This window comes from Delphinapterus leucas, chromosome 10 (assembly GCF_059928025.1).
Source record: "Delphinapterus leucas isolate spDelLeu-1000000601 "Yukka" chromosome 10, BTC_Dleu_Yukka2, whole genome shotgun sequence".
Classification (NCBI taxonomy): Eukaryota; Metazoa; Chordata; class Mammalia; order Artiodactyla; family Monodontidae; genus Delphinapterus; species Delphinapterus leucas.
Genome location: NC_143138.1, coordinates 48,631,824 through 48,654,527, shown reverse-complemented (window position 1 = coordinate 48,654,527; position 22,704 = coordinate 48,631,824). Strand labels below are relative to the sequence as shown.

The window sequence follows — 22,704 nt, the reverse complement described above, 5'->3', positions numbered from 1 at the left end:
CCCTCCCTGGGGGAGAGTTGGAGGAGGGCTGCTCCTGTCTAAACAAAGGATCCTGATGGAGTCTTCAGAAGGACCCCTTGGAAAACCTTAAGTTGGGAGATAAAGAGCACTGCTGCTTGGCTCACCCCTGAAAAAATCAAAGTAGCCTGTGGACTGGGGTCTGACTCCCATTTAAAAAACCTAGAGTGAGAAGGGCTGCCCAAATGCTTTGCTGGCAGCACTCAGGAGCAGAGGCTGGGATTCTATGGAACCAGGGAAAGAAGCTTCATGAAGCCAGCTCAGGCTTTTTGAAAGGCCTCTGTAAGAGGCAAGGAGAACCCAGAGCCTGTTAACACAGAGGCAGGTCACAGTGGAGTCTGTTGGAAATTTCATTCAGGAGCAGGAAGAGACAGACCCACCGGGGAAAGAAAATGTTTCAGGGGATGGAGAAGACAAAGGTGCTGTTTTATGGATGTACCTACTCTTTTTTTTTTTGCGGTATGCGGGCCTCTCACTGTTGTGGCCTCTCCCATTGCAGAGCACAGGCTCTGGACGTGCAGGCTCATCAGCCATGGCTCACGGACCTAGCTGCTCCGCGGCATGTGGGATCTTCCCGCACCGGGGCACGAACCCGTGTCCCCTGCATCAACAGGTGGACTCTCAACAACTGCGCCACCAGGGAAGCCCGATGTACCCACTCTTCATGCTCATTGACCTATTGCTTCCTTAAGATGCTAGTAATAACTTGGGGAGAAAGTTTGCCCCTGGGAGGTGATGACCCTGAGTGCGCAGGACAATGAGAGGGCCTGTCTCACCTTTAGGCACTGCACTGTGCATTAATTTAGTACTGGGAGCACCCTGCTAGGACCAGCCTTCCATAAGGCTCAAAGGAGTCTGAGAAGCCCAGCACTAGCCTTACAGATATCCATTAATATTTTCTACTTCTGTGGTACATCTGTCTCTGTGTCCTTTTTGTCATGGTAGCCCAGGTGCTACTACACCAGCCAGAGGCAACCTAATGGTTGCTGGGCCCCAGAGGAAACAGCTCTGCCCAGTAGCATATTTTACACCGATATGACCAGAAAGGGCTAATCAAATCTCCCCTTGGAAAAATCAACATAGAATTCTCAACCCTGGGGAATCTGTGTGTTGGATTCACCTGAGAGCTTTCAAAAATACTGATGCTCAGGTCCTAACCCAGACCAAGTAAACTCTGATCTGTTGAAATGGGGCCCAGGCATACTGAAATGGTCCTGAAGTAATTCCAGCACTCATCATGGGTGGAAAAGCCACTGGCAACAAAGCAATGGGAAGACAGCGCTCAACTAGTTTGATCGATGGTGAGCACCTCCGCTGGCTGCTGATGGAATCTGTCTGGGAGGAAGGCTGCTTTCCCAGTCTTTTCAAGAAACACTGGCCCCCAAGGAATATTGAAACAGTTCTTTAATTTATGGTTTCAAAACCATACAGGGTCAGGGCGGCTGCAGACCCCATATGGGGACATCTCACTTTCCTGGTGGTCAGGACAGTGTAGGAGACTTTAAAGGAGGTCCTTGAGCCTTCAGAGGTGCCCTAGGGACCTTCCAGTTTCCCTAACATTCACCTTCCTCTCTTCACTTGTCGCTGTCTTTAACGTTTAGCCCTTCCGTGTGTCTGCCCCACCAGCCCTGCCACTCCCATCCTTCCATCTCTGTGCCGTGTGGTTAGGTCCTAACCACGGGGTCCAGTGGAGTCTGTGGCTTTTCTCCTCCATCACTTCCTGTTGGTCTGCAGCCGGTAGGGGTGCTGTTTGACCCTAGAGCCTGAAGGTGCTAGAGGGTGGGGTGGGGAAACAGGGTAGGAGAAAGAGGTAAGGAGGATCTCTCCTTGTGGCCTAGGAAATGATTTCCCTGAAACTATACCTCACTAAGGGAACTGTCCTTCCGATGGCACTTGTAAGTGTCCTCTTGCTCTTGGTTACCTAGGACCCACGTGCTCTTCCTGACAGCAGCCCTACCTGGTTGGTTACCTGTGATACCTCATCTCAGTTGAAACTCCCTGGAGATGCTCGTTCAGAGACCACACCCTCTTGAGCCAGGCCAATCAGACGCTCCCACCTGAAATAGACACGGTGAGAGCAGACTGACCAGGCGCATCACAGTCAGCCCAGCCTGAGTCCTGCTCGGGCGGCTCTGCTCCCGGCTCCCAGCCTCCCGGCTGCCTCTCTGAACAACCAAGAGCCTCGCAATTTCCTTCTTTGTGGTTCTTTGTTTTGTTTGTGGATTGCTTGATTGTTTTTCATTTGTTTGTTGTTGGTTGTTGTGTTTTAGCTTTATTTTATTTTATTTTTGCCTAAATTAGCCAGAGTATACTTCTCCAATTTGTAAGCAAAGAAACCTCTCTTAATCAATTCTTCCTTTAACGTACATGAGAAACCCACGTTCTTTTTATGCCCTCTGTTTTTTATGAATCAACACACGGGTCTTATTAGGCTAAAAAATGTCTACCCCTGCACACCAACCACCACTTCCCATCCCAGGTAGATTTCAAAGTTCTCTTACATTAGTTGATAATGGATGGTATTCATGACCCGACTCTTCTCCCTAATGTCTAGGGACAGGTGAGGGGCAAGCAGAGACACTTAAGTCAGCCTTGCACTCATCCAAAGCCTGCTGTGTGCCAGAAATGAGATTCAGCCTGACATCTCTTTCCACCTTGCATGTCATCCTACATTTCCATGACTGTAAGGAATCTGTGCTCATTGACCTTGGTAACCTGAGCAGCCCCCACCGGCTGGTCTGCGTTACCTGGGCTCTAGTTCTATCATGTGATCTTGAGCAAGTCACTTCACCTTTCAGACCTCAGTTTCTTTACCTATAAATTGAAAGACGTAGAGAACATGATGCCCAGGTGTCACATTTACTGGTCACAGGAAATAGATATCATAAAGTCTGGTTTTGCGATCACTCAGAACTTGTGATTCCAGATGGGGTGAGGCCTGGAGGCTGGCTCATCCTCTTCAGCATCTCCTCAGTCTGTCTGCTTCTCTCTGTCTCTGCTGCCACTGTGACCCTCTCTATTGTCAGGACTATTGCAATAGCTTCCTCAAATGTCAACCCTGGCCTCATCCAAACGCCTCTGCACAGCAATCAGAGATCTTTCTGAAGGTGAATCCGAACACATCAATCCATTTCTTTTAGGATAAAGAACAAAACGGTCGATCTGATCTAACCCTTTCCCATTTCTTCAGTTTCATCTCCTACCACTCTTCCTCTTGCCAACTTTCAGTTCCTCCCAAGACTGAAGACTCTCCTTGCCCCAGGACCTTTGCACAAGCTCTTTTCTCCAAGTGCCCTTGCCCAGTAGATCTTGGCTTAAACATTTAATCCTCAAAGAATTCTTTCCTAACCTCTCAAAAAAGCCAGGTAGCCCTGTCAATTGATCCCTCTACTTCCCTGCAGGGTCCTTATTGCAGTCATTAATTATAAATTTAATTATATGTTTATTTGAAAGGTGTTATTTCCCCCCACTGTTTTCCTCATCACTACCACCCCAATACATAGCACAGTGCCCAGCACACAATGGATGGGCAGTAAATGCACCTCTTAAATGACCAAAGGAGTGTAATTGGGATGTGTCTAAGCATCTCACCTCCCGTTCCTGCTCTGTGAACTCTGGGTCAGATCCATATCACCACCCAAGTCAATGTCCACCTACCTCAATCAACTTTTTCCTTATCCTTACAAAACATGCTCTTGGGAAAAGCTAGAATAAATTAAAATGAAACTCACCATCAATAGTGCCTGGGGTGTTATATATCTACTGGCATTTTATTCAATAATGAATAATGCCTAGATTTAGCTTGAATCCAAGGAATATAACTGTGTTAACAGAATTTCAGAGGTTCAGAGACCAGCCTCTTTGTGACATCTGTTTCTTCCTGGTCCCTTGGGCCCTCACATTTTCCACATTAGAGGGTCTTCTGATCTGCTGGACCCATCATTAGAAGGTTACACATGGTATTCTCCCCATCCCATCCTATCTTACTTCACTGATATAGAATTCCTTCCAGAAACCCTGGAGCCACCTTTCTTCACAGCTTCAGTGTTTCCTTCCCAATAGTTCCTTCCAGCTCAATACAAATAACGGTATGCCTTTCTTCCTTTCTCTAGGTGGCTTTCATTAGAACCACAGACTCACACAACATTTGAGCCAAAGGCTTCTGCAACCTATCCCATGGAGCAACAGACAATCTCCTTGAACTCCATGAGTGATCAGAGGCATCAGAAGACAAACCAGCCCTGGATTTAGTGGAAGGTGAGACTACTTCATGAAGCTTAATGGAATCCATGGTCTTCTCCTAGCTCTGGGATGCAGATGCCATAGTGACTGAAGAACCCAGGCTTGGGAGCCAGGCAGACCTGGGGTTAGTTCCTCCTTCTGTCTTTGTGAACTTGAGCAAGTGACGCCTCTGTATGCCTCAAGCTCATCGTCCATATAATAAGAACCATAATGCCTGCCTCACGTACTAAGACACAAAGCAGAGTCCCTGGAGCAAGAGGGGAGGCTTAAAAAGGCTAGAGTTCTCAAGTTTTCTGGCTCTGAGGACATGGAACACTAATATCAAGAAAGAGACTTTTGCCCTCAGTCTGCTATGTCCCTATGACAGTACACTATCCTAATATCTACCTTCTGTGAGAGAGACAAGTTTTTGTTCAGGCTTTACTGTTAATTTACTGGGTATTTCCACATAGTTTGCTTTGCTAGTCTGCGCTTTGGTTGGCACCTTCTTTTTCTATCCTAACATGTATATAGTACTGATAAGGAAGACTTTAGAAAAATAATTTCCTCATTATTTTATCTAATTGCTATTAGGATGATTTTTCTAGATAAGTTTATCCATCATCCCTTAATTTTTCCTTCCTGTCTGAGTTTAAAAGACTGTAATGATCGTAGTCTCATTTATTCATTTAGAGTAGTGTTTCTCAACGTGGGTGATTTTGCCCCCAGGGGACATTTGGAGATATCTGTAGACATTTTGATTGTCACCATTGGGGAAAAATATGACTGGCATTTGACAGGTGGAGACCAGGATGTTGCTACATATCCTACAATGCACAGGGCGGCCCCCGCGACCCAGTCACCCAACCCCACATGTCAGCAGCCCCAGGCTGAGAAACACTGGTTTGGAATCGGGCCAGTCAGCTTCTCAGCAGCAAGAGAAACTGCCCTTGAGCTTGGCAGTTCAGCAGCTTCAGTTCTAAGAGAAGCCCCTCCCATTAAACTTCTTTGATTCCCTCCCTCCTCTCCAGCTCTGACAAATAGCTGCTTCAAAATAGTAACATGCAAAGTCTATCTTAAACACACGGAGTCAAGAGATTTAGAGTTAAGGTTTAAAAATTCAAGGCTAGCACTCTGCTGTTAAAATAGACCAAGCCTGAAGGTAGGTGCCAGGGCGTGAGCTGGAGACAAAGTGTTAAGCCACGCTTTTGACTCCAACCCTGCTGCTTTTGGCTTTTGTGGGCTTAGGTCAGACTCTCTCTGCTCTCCTGGGGTGGTTGCTCTGTGGTTTTCTTCTTACTTCTATAGAACTTAAAGAAACAAACATTGACAATATTCAGAGCAGGCCTCAATAGGGGGAGGCGTGAGCTATTTAAGGTTTGGAATCTAAATTTGTAAATCATATCTCTGATGAAATCACTAAGATGTGGCACTTCATGTTCTAGATTCTTCACACTTACAACACACTATTGTTTGTGTCACTTGCCTGTTGAGTAGAGCGATTACTTACTAATTTTGTGAGATGCAGAAGGTAAGGCGGCGTAGCCTAAAGCACAGTATTGAGAGACAGAACAGAACAAACCTCATCCCAGCCTCTCCTGCTTACATTCTGAACAAATTACATAACTACTCTGAGTCTTTCCTTCCCCTTCCATGCTATAGAGAAAAGAATCTCTATCTCATGGATGGACTCTGCACACAAAATACCAATCAAGTTCTAGAACAGAGAGGCCCTTCCTACATATGAACCCCTTATCAAAAGGAGTCTGTCTTCTTGTTGAAAAAGTAAAACTAAAAAATTCTAAGCCATGTATGACATGACAGCTTGCCTTGAGATTCAAGAGGATTACAAAGAGATCACCCATGATGATTTAGCCCAGTGTCAATAAATACTGGGTATATGTTTGTCGGCAAGAAGACAAAAAGAAGGACCAGGATACTAAAGGTAGAAAAGCCAAGGGCATATCCAGGACGATCAAGTTGTCACGATTAGCTAGACTACAGCATTTTCACAAGACTGTAGTCAGATGTGAAGCTGGAAAGTAGTTCGTCTATACTAGTCAGCTATTTCCACAATAATGGGGTATAGTAAAGCACCCCGGCATTCAGTGACACACATCACCAAGCACTTGTTCTCATGCTCATGGGTCAGCAGGTCAGTGAGGTTTGGCTGATCTCAGTTGAGCTTGGCTGGGTAGCATTGTGTTTCTCATGGCAGATCCAGAGCATAAGAACCAAGCCAATCCATGAAAAATCACTTAAGATCTTTGCTCCTGCAACATCCATTCATATTTCATTGCCAAAGCAAGTTACATGGGCTAGGGAAGTAGATACTGCCTGCAGTGGGAGAGCACAGCAAAGTTACAAGGCAAATGTATTATACCCTATTACAGTGGAGTGGAGAATTGGGACCAATAATCAAATCTATCATAAGACCATACGAGGGCAGATCTTAAAAATAGAAGTAATGAGCTGTTAAAAAAAAGATTGGTCACAATAGGAAATCTTTGGAAGGAGTGAAGTGTTCAGAGCTGTGGCTGCCAACATGTGTGGAATAGATCGGAGAAAGGAGAACGTATACCAGAGGCAGTTAGAGAACACTCTGTGCCCAGGAGGAAGGGTGCCGTGTGTTTCAGAGGAGGCACTGGACAAGGAGATGAAGGGTGATGAGAAGGAGTAAATGATTTCATTATTGATTGGCCATTAGGTGGGGATAGTGGCTTTTGCTTTGACTATGAAAAGGAGTCATCAGAGATAAATTTGGAAGTCAAAGGTTTGGACCTTATAGTCTAAGAGAATGGTAAAGCTACTCATAATAATACCATATACATTTTATTGAGCATGTATTGTTTACCAGACACTGTACTAAAAATGTTATTGACACTATTTTATTTAATCTTCACAATAATCCAATGAGATAGGTACAGTTTTTATCTCCATTTTTAGGATGAGGTGACTGAAGTAACCTGCCTGAGATTACATACCTAGAAAGTGGTGGGATCAGGATTGAGAGATCAGCGGTCACCTCCAGAATCTATCCTATGTCACCACTCATTCATTTCCTCATTTCTTACCCGGCCATATTGCTGAAATGTTCATATTTTATATCATATTTAATTACACACCAAACTATTTCTCAGTGACCAATAAGATAGTCTGAGTGGCAAGTGGAATTCTTTGAAATACCTGGATTTTAGGGTTAAAAGGTGTAAGGTGATGGGGACAGCTGGAATAATGGATGTCCTGGTATCCAGAGTGGTCATGACTGACATCAGTCACATCTAATTATTTTATGGAACAGACTTTTATTTGATCTTTCTGGTTTTGTAGTCCTATTTCTCACTCCCCGTAGCCTAACCACTTTGCAGGGACAAATAAAAACAAGACACTACCAGTAGAAATAAACACCACCTAACTTTAAAATGTGCTTCCCCTGAGTCTCAGAACTGAGCATCCATTCCGTAACTAGGAAATGCTACTTCCCCTGAAACTGGAGGGAGGACGCCAGCTCACCGAACGTGCAGAGTTCACATCTGATTCATCCCCAGGTTCCTGCTCTCCTCCCCTCGCAATGTGGGGAATGAAGCCTCCACACTGAAAGGTTCTCTGAGTCTATGGCCAAGTCATCAGCACCACGTGCTTTCAACTCCTCCATTTCTTCCCAAACTTTCAGCCAATCTTTGAATCATATTGGCTATCTTTGGGGAGCAGTAAACAGAAAAGTGGAAAAAGATTTTAAAATATCCTCTTTAATGAGTCTCTTTAAATATCCTCTTCAATCAGTAGCTTGATACTTAATTATTCCCTTTTAGAAAAGCCTCTTTCAGTGACTGAGATCCAAGGAGAGCATTCTGGATTTTGATACTGAAGGAGAAGGAACATAGGGTCCTGGGATTGTGTGTTTCAGAAAGAGTGCTAGAAGTGGTTTCTATAGGTTACATTGAAAAGATTTAAATGGAAGATCTTCCTGACTGCTACAGGAAGGAAGAAAAGAATGCCATTTTTCTTTTTCTTGCTAAGAATCTGTGAGCTTCTTATTCTGTCTTCCGTGATGAAGGGGTAAGCCCAGCATTGTCTTGAGGAGACCAGTAGACACCAAAGCCAGTATCAACGCCAGCCGTGCAGGTTAGCACCTGCCAGGTAGCATGGCAGGTGACACCTCTGACATCCCACCTCAATTATTTCCTAGGCAAGTTTTTGTTTTTCTTTTTCTAATACACTGCCAATTTAAAAGGTGCCAATTTTGACAACCTTCTTGCTCTTTTTAAAAGAAGGCTGGGATTGGGAGGGAGGCAAAGATGAAGATTCATCTGTGGCTTGTGGAGATGATCTCATTTTAGTTTCATGGAAATCAATGAACTATTCAATTACAGATGGAAGCAAGTTTGTTTCAGGGTTCACCATAGATGCCTTAGAAAAAGAACTCCGGACAATATGGGAAGGAAGAACAATGATGAGTTAAATTTTAAAAAATGACAGTAAATGTGTAAGTGTGGCCAAACTATATTTATAAGGATGACTTCTGTGATGGCGCAGAGTTTCAAGACACAATCTCCTCTAGTGATGAATGATTTTAGGCAAGTCATTTAATTTCCTTGCCCCTCAGTTTCCTTCTGTCTCAAGTACAGGCAGTAATAACTTCCCTGTTCATTTCTTTAGGTTATTTAAAATTTGAAAGTGCTTTGAAAATTGTGTAGTGCAGAGTATCATTATTCATATTATAAAAATTACCAAAGTGGGCTTAGCCTATTTTATCTAAGTTTAATTAAAATTCCTTAAAATAATATTTTATCTGAATTTATAAAAATTAATGCAACCTGTTTTATTATGAAAAACTATTACAATAAGCATGATTTGGTAGAAAGAGTAGTGAACTTGGAGTTAGAAGACCTTGGTTTAGGTATTACTCCCTTCAATTTTTAGGGTATATGGGGAAGCCTTTGAAAAGGATAGAAAGGATAGAGAAAGGATAGAGTTCCACAGAAGTGGAACTTATCATTTTACTGAGAATATGAGTTATCTGTGAGTTGGGTGACAAAACTTTTACTGAAAAGATAACCAGAAGCACTAAACTCTGCGTACACTCTTGCATGAAATTTCCCCTTGCACCATTATATTTTCACTAAGTTAGAGAGGGAAATATTAAATATATCTTATCTCAAAGATGTTATTCTCAGAAGATATAGCAACAGATGTTTGCTGGTTTCTCCCCATCCCCCTCCCTAATAGCTCCTGCTAACACATATCACAGGTCCCCATAAACCCTTCCCTGAGTTACTCCCAACCCAAGGGTTCCCACATGGGTCCAGTTACTACATGACATCTGCACTCTGCCTTTCCCCCAAATGTTCTGTTTAGCACCCGCATGCCCTCAGGTGCCTCTTCCGTTGGGCAGTCCCACTGGACGTGATTCCAGGCAGCACTGTCCCACCTGGGCTACCACCTGTCTGCTGACTATGAGTTCTCTGCTGCTGTTTGTGCGCTGGCCCTCAAGCGCCCAAAGTTGCAGAAATCTCTGTGTGAGCTGGGCACAGAAGAGGCAAGATGCAGTCTGCCACATTTTATATATATATATATATATATATATATATATATATATATATATATATAAACAAAGATTATAACTTGGAGAAAGCTCAGTCCTGGGGAGTTTTAATGATGGGGATCCCTAGTAGGTTTGCATTAAGGCACAGCTAAATTAAAGGTACCATCCCAGAATGTAAATTGGTGCAGCCACTGTGGAGAACAGTATGGAGGTTCCTTAAAAAACTAAAAATAGAGCTACCATATGATCTAGCAATCCAACTTCCAGGCATATATGTGTAGAAACTATAATTCAAAAAGATACATGCACCCCAATGTTCATTGCAGTGCTGTTTACAATAGCCAGGACATGGAAGCAGCCTGAATGTCCATCAAGAGATGAATGGATAAAGAAGATGTGATACATACATACAATGGAATATTACTCAGCCATAAAAAGTAATGAAATACTGCCATTTGCAGCAACATGGATGGACCTGGAGATTATCATACTAAGTGAAGGAAGTCAGACAGAGAAAGACAAATATCATATGATATCGCTTATATGAGGAATCTAAAAAATAAATGATACAAATGAACTTATTTACAAAACAGAAACAGTCTCACAGACTTCAAAAACAAACTTATGGTTACCAAAGGGGAAAGGTGGGGGTTGGGGGGTGAGGGATAAATTGGGAGTTTGGGATTGACATATACACACTACTATATTTAAAATAGATAACCAACAAGGACAGGGAAATCTGCTCAGTATTCTGTAATAACATAAAAGGGGAAAGAATTTGAAAAAGAATAACTTTGCTGTGCACCTGAAACTAATATAACATTGTTAATCAACTATAGCCCAATATAAAATAAAAATTAAGAAAAAAAAAAAGTACCACCCCAGACTCTGGATGCTCTACCCTCAGAAAATCAAGATAAGGTGGATCCCTCTCAAGGACACAGCATTGCTTCCTTCAGAGAGCCCTCTCCTAAACCAAAAAACCTGACTCATCTAAGAGGTCAAGAGAGCCTAAGAGCAAAGCTTCAAACTTCAAGTTCCTTTATATGTCTAAGACTTCATTTCATTCCTTAATTTCTTTGAAGCAAAGTCTTGTATTTTACACTCTCTGTTTTACATGCTTTGGAAAGATAGAACAAAATCTCCACCTGTTCTAATGAACAAAGCATGACAGATGACCAAAAGCGTGAAAGCCAAAACCATGTGAAAAACTGCCTAAAAGATGAGAAGCCCATTTGGAGGGAAAATATGTGGGCTGCTACTGGGAGTTTCTCACTATTCAGTTTTTTACATAGGCTTTTGCAAAGGGGAAAATGTTATGAGGAGGTGAAGTGTGGAGATCTAGTCAAGATTTCTTTAAAACTTTTTAAAAGTCAGATTGCTATTGATCTATGGAAATATCATTTGCAAATATTTAAAGTCCCCTCCAAAATAACCCCCAATTCAATCTGGTTGGAAAACATGATATGCAAGAGCAAATCAATCACATAAAAAAGCGATGGCAGACCCCTACAGCCCAGAGTGTGACAAGCAAGAGAAGGGTGAACATGATGGTTGGTGGCTGGGAGGAAGAAGCAGAAATGTTGCTTGGAATCTCATTTCTCAACACTAGAACAATGATAACAACTGTAGTGGGAACTTTGAAGTACATCACCAAAGCTTTGAAATTCTCGTTTCTTGGTGGCAGTCTTCACAGATCCTTTCTGTACAAAATGCTGAAATTTATTGTCATCATAGATACTATTTTATTATAGATACTATTTTATTATTATCTTTGAAGACTGATGTTGCAAAATAGAAATAGAATTAGTTTTTCATGGTGGGATGCAACTAGAGATGATCATAGTAAGTGAAGTAAGTCAGAAAGAGAAAGACAAACACCATATGATATCACTTATATATGGAATCTAAAATATGGCACAAATGAACTTATCTACAAAGCAGAAACAGGCTCACAGACATAGAGCACAGACTTGTGATTGCCAAAGGGGAGGCGGGTGGGGAAGGGATGGATTGGGAGTTTGGAATTAGTAGATGCAAACTATTAGATATAGGATGGAAAAACAGCAAGGTCCTACCGTGTAGCACAGGGAACTATATTCAATATCCTGGAATAAACCATGATGGAAAAGTATATAGAAAAGAATGTATATATGTGTATAACTGAGTCACTTTGCTGTACAGCAGAAATTAACAGAACATTGTAAATCAACTATCCTTCAATAAAAAAATAAATTTAAAAAAGTTATCATGGTGAACAAATTCCTACATGGTATTTCTAGTTGCTTTCATTTGTTCCAATTTTTGTCAGATTTATCAATGAGTGCATTTATTTACTAAAGGGAATAAGGAACCCACACAATGCAGAATTGGGCACAAAACTCACTGGATTTCTTCAACCCACTCCTGTACATTTTGCTTTTTTGGTTTTTCTGAAATGGATGCATAATTGAGACTGATGGGCCATGTACTATGCTGCTAAAGGTGACATTTTTTAGACAAAAACAAGTCATCCTAGGGTTTCCCTGGTGGCGCAGTGGTTAAGAATCCGCCTGCCAATTCAGGGGACACGGATTCGAGCCCTCATCTGGGAAGATCCCACATGCCGCAGAGCAACTAAGCCCACGCGTCATAACTACTAAGCCTGCTCTCTAGAGCCCATGAGCTACAATGACTGAGCCCATATACCACAACTACTGAAACTCGTGTGCCTAGAGCCCATGCTCTGCAACAAAAGAAGCCACCGCAGTGAGAAGCCCACGTACCACAATGAAGAGGAGCCCCCATTTGCCGGAACTAGAGAAAGCCCATGCACAGCAACAAAGATCCAACGCAGCCAAAAAAAGAAAAGAAAAAGAACAAAAGTCAAGATATAATGGCAGAGCAAAGCCAGATCATACACCAAAAATCTAATTAATTGAAAAAATAAAGGGAAAGACAAGGTGTATATGTATATAATTTGTCTAGGTGCCATGGTACGCATGGTTCTATATATATATATAAACTTAGACAAAGTACTTCATATCAAGCTTCGAAACAGAGAGCCATACTTCCCAGTGATTTACGCGGCTTCCAAAATCTAAGAAAACCCACTAAGAATGAAAGCAACATAAGTTGAAACATCAAGAAAGAAAATGGACTTAGCCAAAGACAACGTCCCAGTCATAGAGGAAAGTTTTCAAATGATCAGGACTTCCCTGGTGGCGCAGTGGTTGAGAGTTCGCCTGCCAATGCAGGGGACACGGCTTCGTGTCCCGGTCCGGGAAGATCCCACATGCCGTGGAGCGGCTGGGCCCGTGAGCCATGGCCGCTGAGCCTGCGCGTCCAAAGCCTGTGCTCCGCAACGGGAGAGGCCACAACAGTGAGAGGCCCGCGTACCGCAAAAAAAAAAAAAAAAAAAGATCAAAGATATTGCAGGAAAAAAAATGACAAAGAGGTTAAAAACTATTAAGAAGATGAAAGATAATAGATATGGAAGATAGGTCACAATGATTAAATATACATATAATTTGCTATTTGAAAACAAAAATAAAACTGATGGAAATGAAAAAAATATTTATAAAAGAAGCTATTCCCCAAACAATGGGAGACCTAAATCTACATATCAATAAGGAACAAGAAAATTCAGGAAATTTAATACCAAAAAACGAGGGGAGCTGGGAGAGGGAGAGAGAAGGACGGACTCTTGAAGTCACCATATTGAAAAGTGCTCCTGCGTGTGCACATGAACATGTGATGGACACGAGAGAAAACCCACTGCCTTCAGACTCCTCCAGAACAATGGTGGCATTCAAAATTAAAGAAACAAAACCTCTCAAATGTGCAAAAACTATTTGATGGTAAAATTCAGCTAAAAAAGGGATGAGTCAAATTAAGAAAATTAGAAAGAAAAACCTTGCTTTAAAGAATCTGTCATAATTTTGAACCTAATAAAGCAAGGATAAACCTCATTTTGGGAATAAGAGAGAACAGAATGACCATAACTATGGCACACCCATATGCAGCCACCAAACAAAATGAGGAAGAATTTTCATAAGCTGAAATGGAAAAGTGTGCATGATATATTTAGTTAAGAAAGATATGTGAAAATAATTTTATGGTTTGACTAATTTGTAGAGGTAGAGAGAGAGGGAGATAGTGTCTGACATATAGTAGATAATAAATATTTAACAAATGATTAAATCTCAAATATGTCTAAAAATTTTAAGAAGGACACAGAAAGACACTCTTCCGTTTAATTTCTGCTGGATAGTTTCTGAGGAATCAAAATCTTTATGTTCTTTAGGAATTGTACTTAAAATACTAAAGCCATTGTTTATTGAATTGACAGAGTTTGCCACCAGGAGCTCAGCCTCCAAAGCACTGAAGCAAAGAGTAAAAGGGAACCAGGGTGGTCTGGGGGGAGCACTGACGTATGTGCTACAAACTTCACCTTAAACAGCATAAGAATTTAAAATGTCACACTGACGGTCAACGGAACAGAGGAGAAAACCCATTCAGAAACTCGTTTTTACTAAGAATTTAGGATAAAATAAAAATGGCGTTTCAAATCAGTAGGGAATCCAATAGCCAAAAATAAGTGGGTCAATCTGGGGGCAAATAGTTACATACCATGAGAAAAATAAATTTTGCAATAATTTGCTAAAATAAATTTCAGCTATGTTAGAAATGTTGATGTTTAAGGAACATCAGAACACTAACAGAAAATTCCACAGGAGGGTTTTTTTTTTAACATCTTTATTGGAGTATAATTGCTTTACAATGGTGTGTTAGTTTCTGCTTTATAACAAAGTGAATCAGCTATACGTATACACACATCCCCATATCTCCTCCCTCTTGCGTCTCCCTCCCACCCTCCCTATCCCACCCCTCTAGGCGGTCACAAAGCACTGAGCTGATCTCCCTGTGCTATGCAGCTGCTTCCCACTAGCTATCTATTTTACATTTGTTAGTGAATATATGTCTATGCCACTCTCTCACTTCGTCCCAGCTTACCCTTTCCCCTCCCTGTGTCCTCAAGTCCATTCTCTATGTCTGCATCTTTATTCCTGTCCTGCCCTTAGGTTCTTCAGAACCATTTTTTTTTATTTTTAGATTCCATATATATGTGTTAGCATACAAAAATATGGAATGCTTCACAAACTTGCGTGTCATCCTTGCGCAGGGGCCATGCTAATTTTCTCTGTGTTGTTCCAATTTTAGTAGATGTGCTGCCAAAGCGAGCACCACAGGAGAGTATTTGTATAATCTTTGAGTAGGAAAGATCTTACTTTAATGTGATCCTATGAACAACAAAAACAATTTATAAACATCTTTACTGGAGTATAATTGCTTTACAATGTTGTGTTGGTTTCTGCTGTATAACAAAGTGAATCAGTTATACGTATACAATATCTTCATATCCCCTCCCTCTTGCATCTCCCTCCCACCCTCCCTATCCCACCCCTCTAGGTGGTCACAAAGCACTGAGCTGATCTCCCTGTGCTATGCAGCTGCTTCCAACTAGCTATCTATTTTACATTTGGTAGTGTACATATGTCAATGGTACTCTCTCACTTAGTCCCAGCTTACCCTTCCTCCTCCCATGTCCTCAAGTCCATTCTCTACTTCTGCGTCTTTATTTCTGTCCTGCTCCTAGGTTCATCAGAACCGTTTTTTTTTTTTTAGAGCCCATATATATGTGTTAGCATACAGTATTTGTTTTTCTCTTTCTCACTTACTTCACTCTGTATGACAGTCTCTAGGTCCATCCACCTCACTACAAATAACTCAATTTCATTTCTTTTTATGGCTGAGTAATATTCCATTGTATATATGTGCCACATCTTCTTTATCCATTCATCTGTCGATAGACACTTAGGTTGCTTCCATCTCCTGGCTATTGTAAATAGTGATGCAATGAACATTGTGGTACATGACTGTTTTTGAATTATGGTTTTCTCAGGGTATATGCCCAGTAGTGGGATTGCTGGGTCGTATGGTAGTTCTATTTTTCGTTTTTTAAGGAACCTCCATACTGTTCTCCATAGTGGCTGTATCAATTTACATTCCCACCAACAGTGCAAGAGAGTTCCCTTTTCTCCACACCCTCTCCAGCATTTATTGCTTGTAGATTTTTTGGTGATGGCCATTCTGCCCGAGTAAGGTGATACCTCATTGTGGTTTTGGTTTGCATTTCTCTGATGATTAGTGATGTTGAGCATCCTTTCATGTGTTTGTTGGCAGTCTGTATATCTTTTTTGGAGAAATGTCTATTTAGGTCTTCTGCCCATTTTTTGATTAGGTTGTTTGTTTTTTTTGACTTTGAGCTGCATGAGCTGCTTGTATATTTTGGAGATTAATCCTTTGTCACTTGCTTCGTTTGCAAATATTTTCTGCCATTCTGAGGGTTGTCTTCTCATCTTGTTTATGGTTTCCTTTGCTGTGCAAAAGCTGTTAAATTTCATTAGGTCCCATTTGTTTATTTTTGTTTTTATTTCCATTTCTCTAGGAGGTGGGTCAAAAAGGATCTTGCTGTGAGTTATGTCATAGAGTTGAATGAAAATTTTAAAAGGGAATTAAAATGACTGCACAGCAAAAGGATCATTTAATAAAAAACATATTTGACAAATAATTGAATTTCTCACTTACCACAGGCACTAAAATTGGAATCACTGAGAAAGAGATAAGACAAAAGTGTTCAAAACTTCCTCCTGCAGGTAGTGGAAGCAGCGACAGCAGCTGGGCCTCCCACGCCATCCCCACTATGGGAGCCCCAAGGAACAGACTGGGAGGAGACCCAGAAATCCTGAAATCAAATGGTCTCTTCCACAGAGGAAGGTGCTGAAGCCCAGAGATGGTGAGTGACCTGCTATTGGTCAAACACAAGCCAGACATCACTTTTCAGTTTCTGTTTTTACCCATGAGCTCTCATAGGAGTCAAGACAGTCCTGAGAACCATTCTTTTCCCTCTGCCACTGGATCACATGGAACAGCGATCAGGAGATTCAGGCTTTTGGTTAAATTTCATAAGGAAATTAGTCACGCCCAGGATCAAAGTATAACTAATAACTCGCTGTAACTTTATTGACACCTTAGGTATCTGCATGGTCACCACAGTATCTCACAGATAAAGGGGACTAGCTTTATGAGCCCCAATCACCCCTAAGGCACACTTGGAATCCCAGGGACCAATCTGAAGGTAGGTATCAATTTCCAGCGTGTGTGTTGCAGGCGCAGTTTCTCTCTGACCCCAGTGGGATGTCCTATACTTCATCCCAGTCTTCACAACAGCTACTCAGAGGTGGCATCAGATCCCACAGGGTAAGGGGTTGTCACCTGTTCTTCTGACCCACTGGCTATAGATCAGGGGTTCCAACAACCGCCTCCTTGGATTCAATTAGTTTGCTAGAGCAGCTCACAGAACTCAGAGAAACACTGTATACTTACTAGATCACTGGTTTATTAGAGAAGGATACAACTTAGGAACAGCTGGATGGAAGAGAGGCCAAGGGCCTAAGGGCCTCGTTTAGGGAAAGGGCGTGGAGCTCCTGCGCCCTCCCCCAAACCTCCACGTGTTCACCAACCAGAGCTCTGGGGTTTTATGGAGGCCTCATCACAGAGGTGCGATTGATTAAATCTTTGGCCATTGGTGATTGAGCTCAATCTCCAGCCTCTTCCCTCCACAGCGGCTTGTGGGAGGAGGGGGAAACTGAACTCTCCAATCACACGGTTGGTTCCAGCCCCACCCCCAGGTAAGGTCCAAAAGTCACTTCATTAACATAACAAAAGACACCTTTGTCACTCTTATTTAGGAAATTCCAAGGGTTTTAGTAGCTCTGTGCCAGAAAAGGGGACAAAAACCAAATATATGTATTTCTTATCCTAAATCACAATATGACAAAAGATACCTCCCAGGGTTCAGAGCGACTCCAAAAGTCTCAGATGGCTTGGTTTTCCAGCTTCTCCCAAGCACCTGTACCCGGTCTCTGGGTGCTTTATGATCTGACCAGTTTGTCCATACTGGTGGAACATCTGCATTCCCCTTTCCCAGCCTACTTCATGTCTTCCCTACAATGATGCAATCACACCGTTCATAAAAAGCAGGTGAGAAGCCAGCCTGCCCCATGTTGGTGGTTTGGCAAGAAACCACATCAGTGAGAACATCTTGTCTGTTTTGGTCCCAGACGGCAGGACTGAGAGAAGGCAGCCACCCCGGGGCCCCGACCCCACTCAGCCAACCTGGGTAGAGCATCTGCTGAGGACTCACTGCTTTCTTCTTCCCTCTCCCCTCCTACCTTGATGTCACTGGCTTTGTTTTGCTTCCCCACCTGCTACATATGTTTATTGACTGTGCACAGAGGCACTGGGACTCCAAAGGGACCTCCATTCTACAGAATCAAACGTTGTCAGGCACAAACCCTAGTACTGAAAAGTCACTATAGAACCAATTACACTTGTTGGTATGATGGTGGCATACCAGTGGTCTGCCACTGCTCACAATCACTGCCAAAGTCCCGTGTGGGATCTGATCTCTTCCAGAGACAGTCAACAAAGTGCAAAGATTTAAACACTTCTTCTGCAAGTACAGACATTTTTTAAATTAATTTTTACTTTATATTGTAGTATAGTTGATTTACAATGTTGTGTTAGTTTCAGGTGTACAGCAAAGTGGTTCAGTTATACATATACATATATCCATTCTTTTTCAGATTCTTTTCCCATCTAGGTTATTACAGATTACTGAGTAGAGTTCCCTGTGCTATACAGTAGGTCCTTGTTGGCTACCTATTTTATATATAGTAGCATGTATCTGTTGACCCAAGTACAGACTTTAACCTTTGCTGATTCTCAAATCCTCAGGATTCTAGCTCTGCCCATGCCTTTGCTTTCCACTTCTCTGTCCACAGGCTTCAGAAACTAGACCAACTGCTCCTCCACAACTAGACATACAGAATCTGCCTGTCCCTTCAAAGGAAGCCAAATTTCTGACCATTCCTGCCAGGTTTGTCTTAATAGACCCTTGCCATCAGCTTGTAAATACCCTTATACTCCAGCTGGCTGAAGGACTACATCACTGCTTTGAAAATACGGGAAGCTCTCCCCACTGGCCCAGGGTGATGTATTACTTCTTCTGCGATTGGTACCACACAGGCGAACACCTAGTATGCGCTGCTTCTCATGGCTTTGTCTTTGATCTTTGCCTCTGTTCCTCCTCATTGATTTCCACCATTATTGTTGTCCTGGGTGCCCTTTGGTCTTTACCTCAATTCCTCCTCAAAATCCCACCTCAAAGATGAAGAATGCACAAATATTGTTTGGGCACCGTCAACATGGACTACAACAGCGATAGTGGCTGATGGGGCCAGACATTTACCGTAGACCAAGCCCTGCTGAGCACCTTACTTGCATCACTTCACTCCATCTTCACAGGAATCCCATATGCACAGCTTTTCTAAGCACCGTAGGTAAGTGTCTTAGTTTGGGTTCTCCCAAAGCAGCCCCTGATGTGAGGATTTGGGTATCAGTAATTTATTTAGGATTTAGGAGGTGGTTCCAGGAAATAGAGTAAGACAGTGATGACCTGGGAAAGGGGAGGTAAGAAAGCCGTGAGGATGCACTATATGTGGGCAACCACTGCCAGCAGCTGGGCTCAGTCCTCTGGGGGCTTCTGAGAGACTGTGGGCTGCACACAGAATTATTCCACCAAGAAGCAAGGAATCTGGAAGCTATCTACCAATTCCCATCTTTTATTGACGGAGGGTCATCCTGGCAGATTTGACTCTTTGGAGAATGTCCAGGACACGAGGACCAAGCCCTCACCTATGGCAGAGCCAAAAGAAGGACGGGAACTCTCTGTAGCTGATTTTGGAGTGGGCCGAGGTCATATGGACGGGCCACTGATGGTGTCTGCTTGTAATATGGCAGAGAAAGAAGAAAAAGGACAGAGATGACAACAAACAAGATCTGATCTCATCCTAAGTTTATAAGAATATCTATACACCCTTAAAAGAATTTAAAATTCATACATTTCACATAGAGAACAGACTGGTGGGAGGGCAGTTGGGGGAGGGATGGAGTGGGAGGTTGGAGTTAGCAGATGTTAGTTTTTTATATAGAATGGATAAACAACAAGCTCCTACTGCATAGCACAGGGAACTATATTCAATATCCTGTGATAAACCATAATGGAAAAGAATATTGTAAAAAAGAATGCATATATATATATACATATATATGTATATATAGATATGTATAATTGAATAACTTTGCAGTATAGCAGAAATTAATACAACATTGTAAATCAACTATATTTCAATTTTTTTAAATTATAGAAAACGTATCCTTTTAATAACTGTTCATTGAGATACCACCATGGTTCCTACACTGGGGGTATAGAAATAAGCAGAACAGTCATCAGCCTCATGAATTTTACCTTCTAGAACAATTAAGTGCTAAACAAGTGTTGCCATCCAGAGGTCCACAAAAGCCAGAGAAGGGAGGTGAGTGTGAGCTGAGATGGGCAGGAGGGCTTCCTGGAAAAGGTGGGCTTTCTGTCATCCTTGAAGAGGCCTGGACAGTGAAGGGAGCTCTGGTACTGATTGTTCCCCTAAGTTAGAGCTTAGGACAACGACCACCACATCACCACAAGGAATCTAGCCCCTCGTGTGCCCTGGTTCTCCCTGTGAAGTTTCTGTGTGATACTCTCCACATGAGGTCTCTGGGTCAGGCCCTGGAGATGATCAATGCTACCCGTAGGGTCCTTGGTCCTGGTCCTTCCAAGTCCTTTCCTGCTTGACAGCTCATTGACCTGGTTTGTGAGTAGAGGGCTGGACTTGGGACTTTGAACCCACTTTGCTTAGTTTTTGTGTTCAGAAGTGGCATTTCAGACATGAGAAAAACCTCCAGCTAGTCCCTAACTGGTAAGTGAAACCCACAGCAGCCTGCCAGACTGCCTCTTGCTGTCATTTATAGATGCTCAGTACCTCATACGGAGATTAAATATGGAGTGATTTGGTACCCACGACGCATCCGTGTCTGTCACTTCTTTTTTGGGCATTTTGTTGAAGTCTCTGGTGCCTCCACCTTGCTTTTTCTCTAAGTCACCAGCATGTTCCTGTCAACCCCGAAAGTGAGAGACCCAGGCTTGTCAAACCAGCTTCTGAAGGTGACACCCACCCATCCTGCCTTGTCTCTCTTAGGTATTGTGATTGCCTGTCACACAGACCCTTTAGCACCCAGCAAACCTCATAAGACACCCACTCCCTCTGTTCCTGGTCTGGCCTTAGAGGAGAGAGATTGGGCCATCCTGAGGATGGCAGAGCAGGGCAGGCCTGCTGGGAGAGATGGCTGATATCCCTGTGCACCACTGGCCGCTCAGCCGAACCATGGCAGTAGCGTCATACTAATCTCTCCACCTCCTTTCTGAACTCCTTCTGAATAAATCTGAGTCCTTCCTGGCCAGGACCTACAAACCTTCACATGACCTCGCCCCTCCAACTCTCTGATCTCACTTTGGACCACTGCCCCCACCCCTCATTCTGCCCCGACCGCTCCTCCATCAAAACAGGACATTCCTGCCCAGGAACTTTGCACTTTTTGGTCCCTCTGCCTGGAACACTCTTCCCCAGATGCCTGCATGGCTCACTCACTCACTGCTTCATCTAAGTCTCTACCCAAATATCATCTCATCCAGAGGTCTCCCTTGAGCCCCCTGTAACACCCAGCACCCCCCTCCACTCTGCAGCCCCCAAACCATATCCCATGTTCTGCCCTGGTGTTATCACACATTGTTGCTTGTTTGTTTCTCCTCATAGTGTCTGCACCAGGGACTTTGCCACTTCCACTCACTGTTCTGTCACCAGTACCCAGAACAGGACTTGTCACATAGGAGACCATCAATAGATATTTGTCAATGATTAAAAATAGGGATTTAGTGAGTGTATGCATGTGAAAGGGACTGAACCTAGAGATATGACAACTTGAATATTAAATATTTACAAATTCACCCATACAGATGTCTCTCCCATTGTTTTACTGTGATAGAATTTTCAAGCAATCCTGGCAAAGGCAATTGTCCATTGAATCTTTTGGGAAAATGATCAATCTTATTAATAATTAGGGAGCTGCCAATTAAAACAGTAATAAGATTTTCCAACTCTTTTAGTCACCAGTGCTGGGAAAGCTGGAGTAGGGAGGGGATTGTTTACACCTCTGGCCAAAGTGTGGATGGAGTCAACTCCTCTAAGTAATATTCATGAAAAGCCTCGGAATATGCAGTTTTTGAAATGTTATGTCTGAAGAACACTTATTCGTATGGGATTCGTTATTTACAAGAACAGGGTAAATAAGATATGTAGAGTACAATCCCATTTTTACTTAAGAAATTCTATAAATTTGGATCCCAAAATATTGAGTGCTTATCTCTAGGTAGCAAGATTTCAAGTCACTTTATATTTTTTCCTTTTACTTGCCTGTGTTTTCAAAATGTTTTGTAAGGAATTTGCATGAGTTTTTCACTTTTCTATTATGCAAGCATTATATGGGAAATTGAAAAATAAAGAAGCAAATAAAGCAAAAAAAGCAAAAATAAAGAAGAATAAATAAAAATCATCTCTAATAGAGATAAATACTAGTAATAATATAACAATATTTTATTTTAGTAACAAAAGGTAATATATTTTGATGCTGGAACACCCCCAGCTCTACAGTCTAGCCTTCCTTATGACAGTATTAAAATAAATCAGACAGCTTCAAACTCTCCCCTCCATTTTGTAAAATGGAGACCTCAAGGGCCAAAAGCACAAAGGAAAATCTGTAAGGAGAATTACTTCTATCATGACAAGGAACATATCTCTACAAGGTGGATTTACAAATTTGAATCACAGATTCTTTTGGTGAATGATACAATGAAAGAATGACCCATTTCTATCTTCTTTTGG

The 22,704-nt window shown here is 42.3% G+C and overlaps 1 non-coding gene across 1 annotated transcript; it reads right to left on the bottom strand.

Moving 5' to 3' along the window:
• Nucleotides 1-14,903: 14,903 nt before the first annotated feature.
• On the bottom strand, nucleotides 14,904-15,010 carry LOC115804025 (U6 spliceosomal RNA). Its single transcript, XR_004024834.1, has one exon. It is a non-coding gene; the product is annotated as a U6 spliceosomal RNA (small nuclear RNA).
• Nucleotides 15,011-22,704: the final 7,694 nt, after the last annotated feature.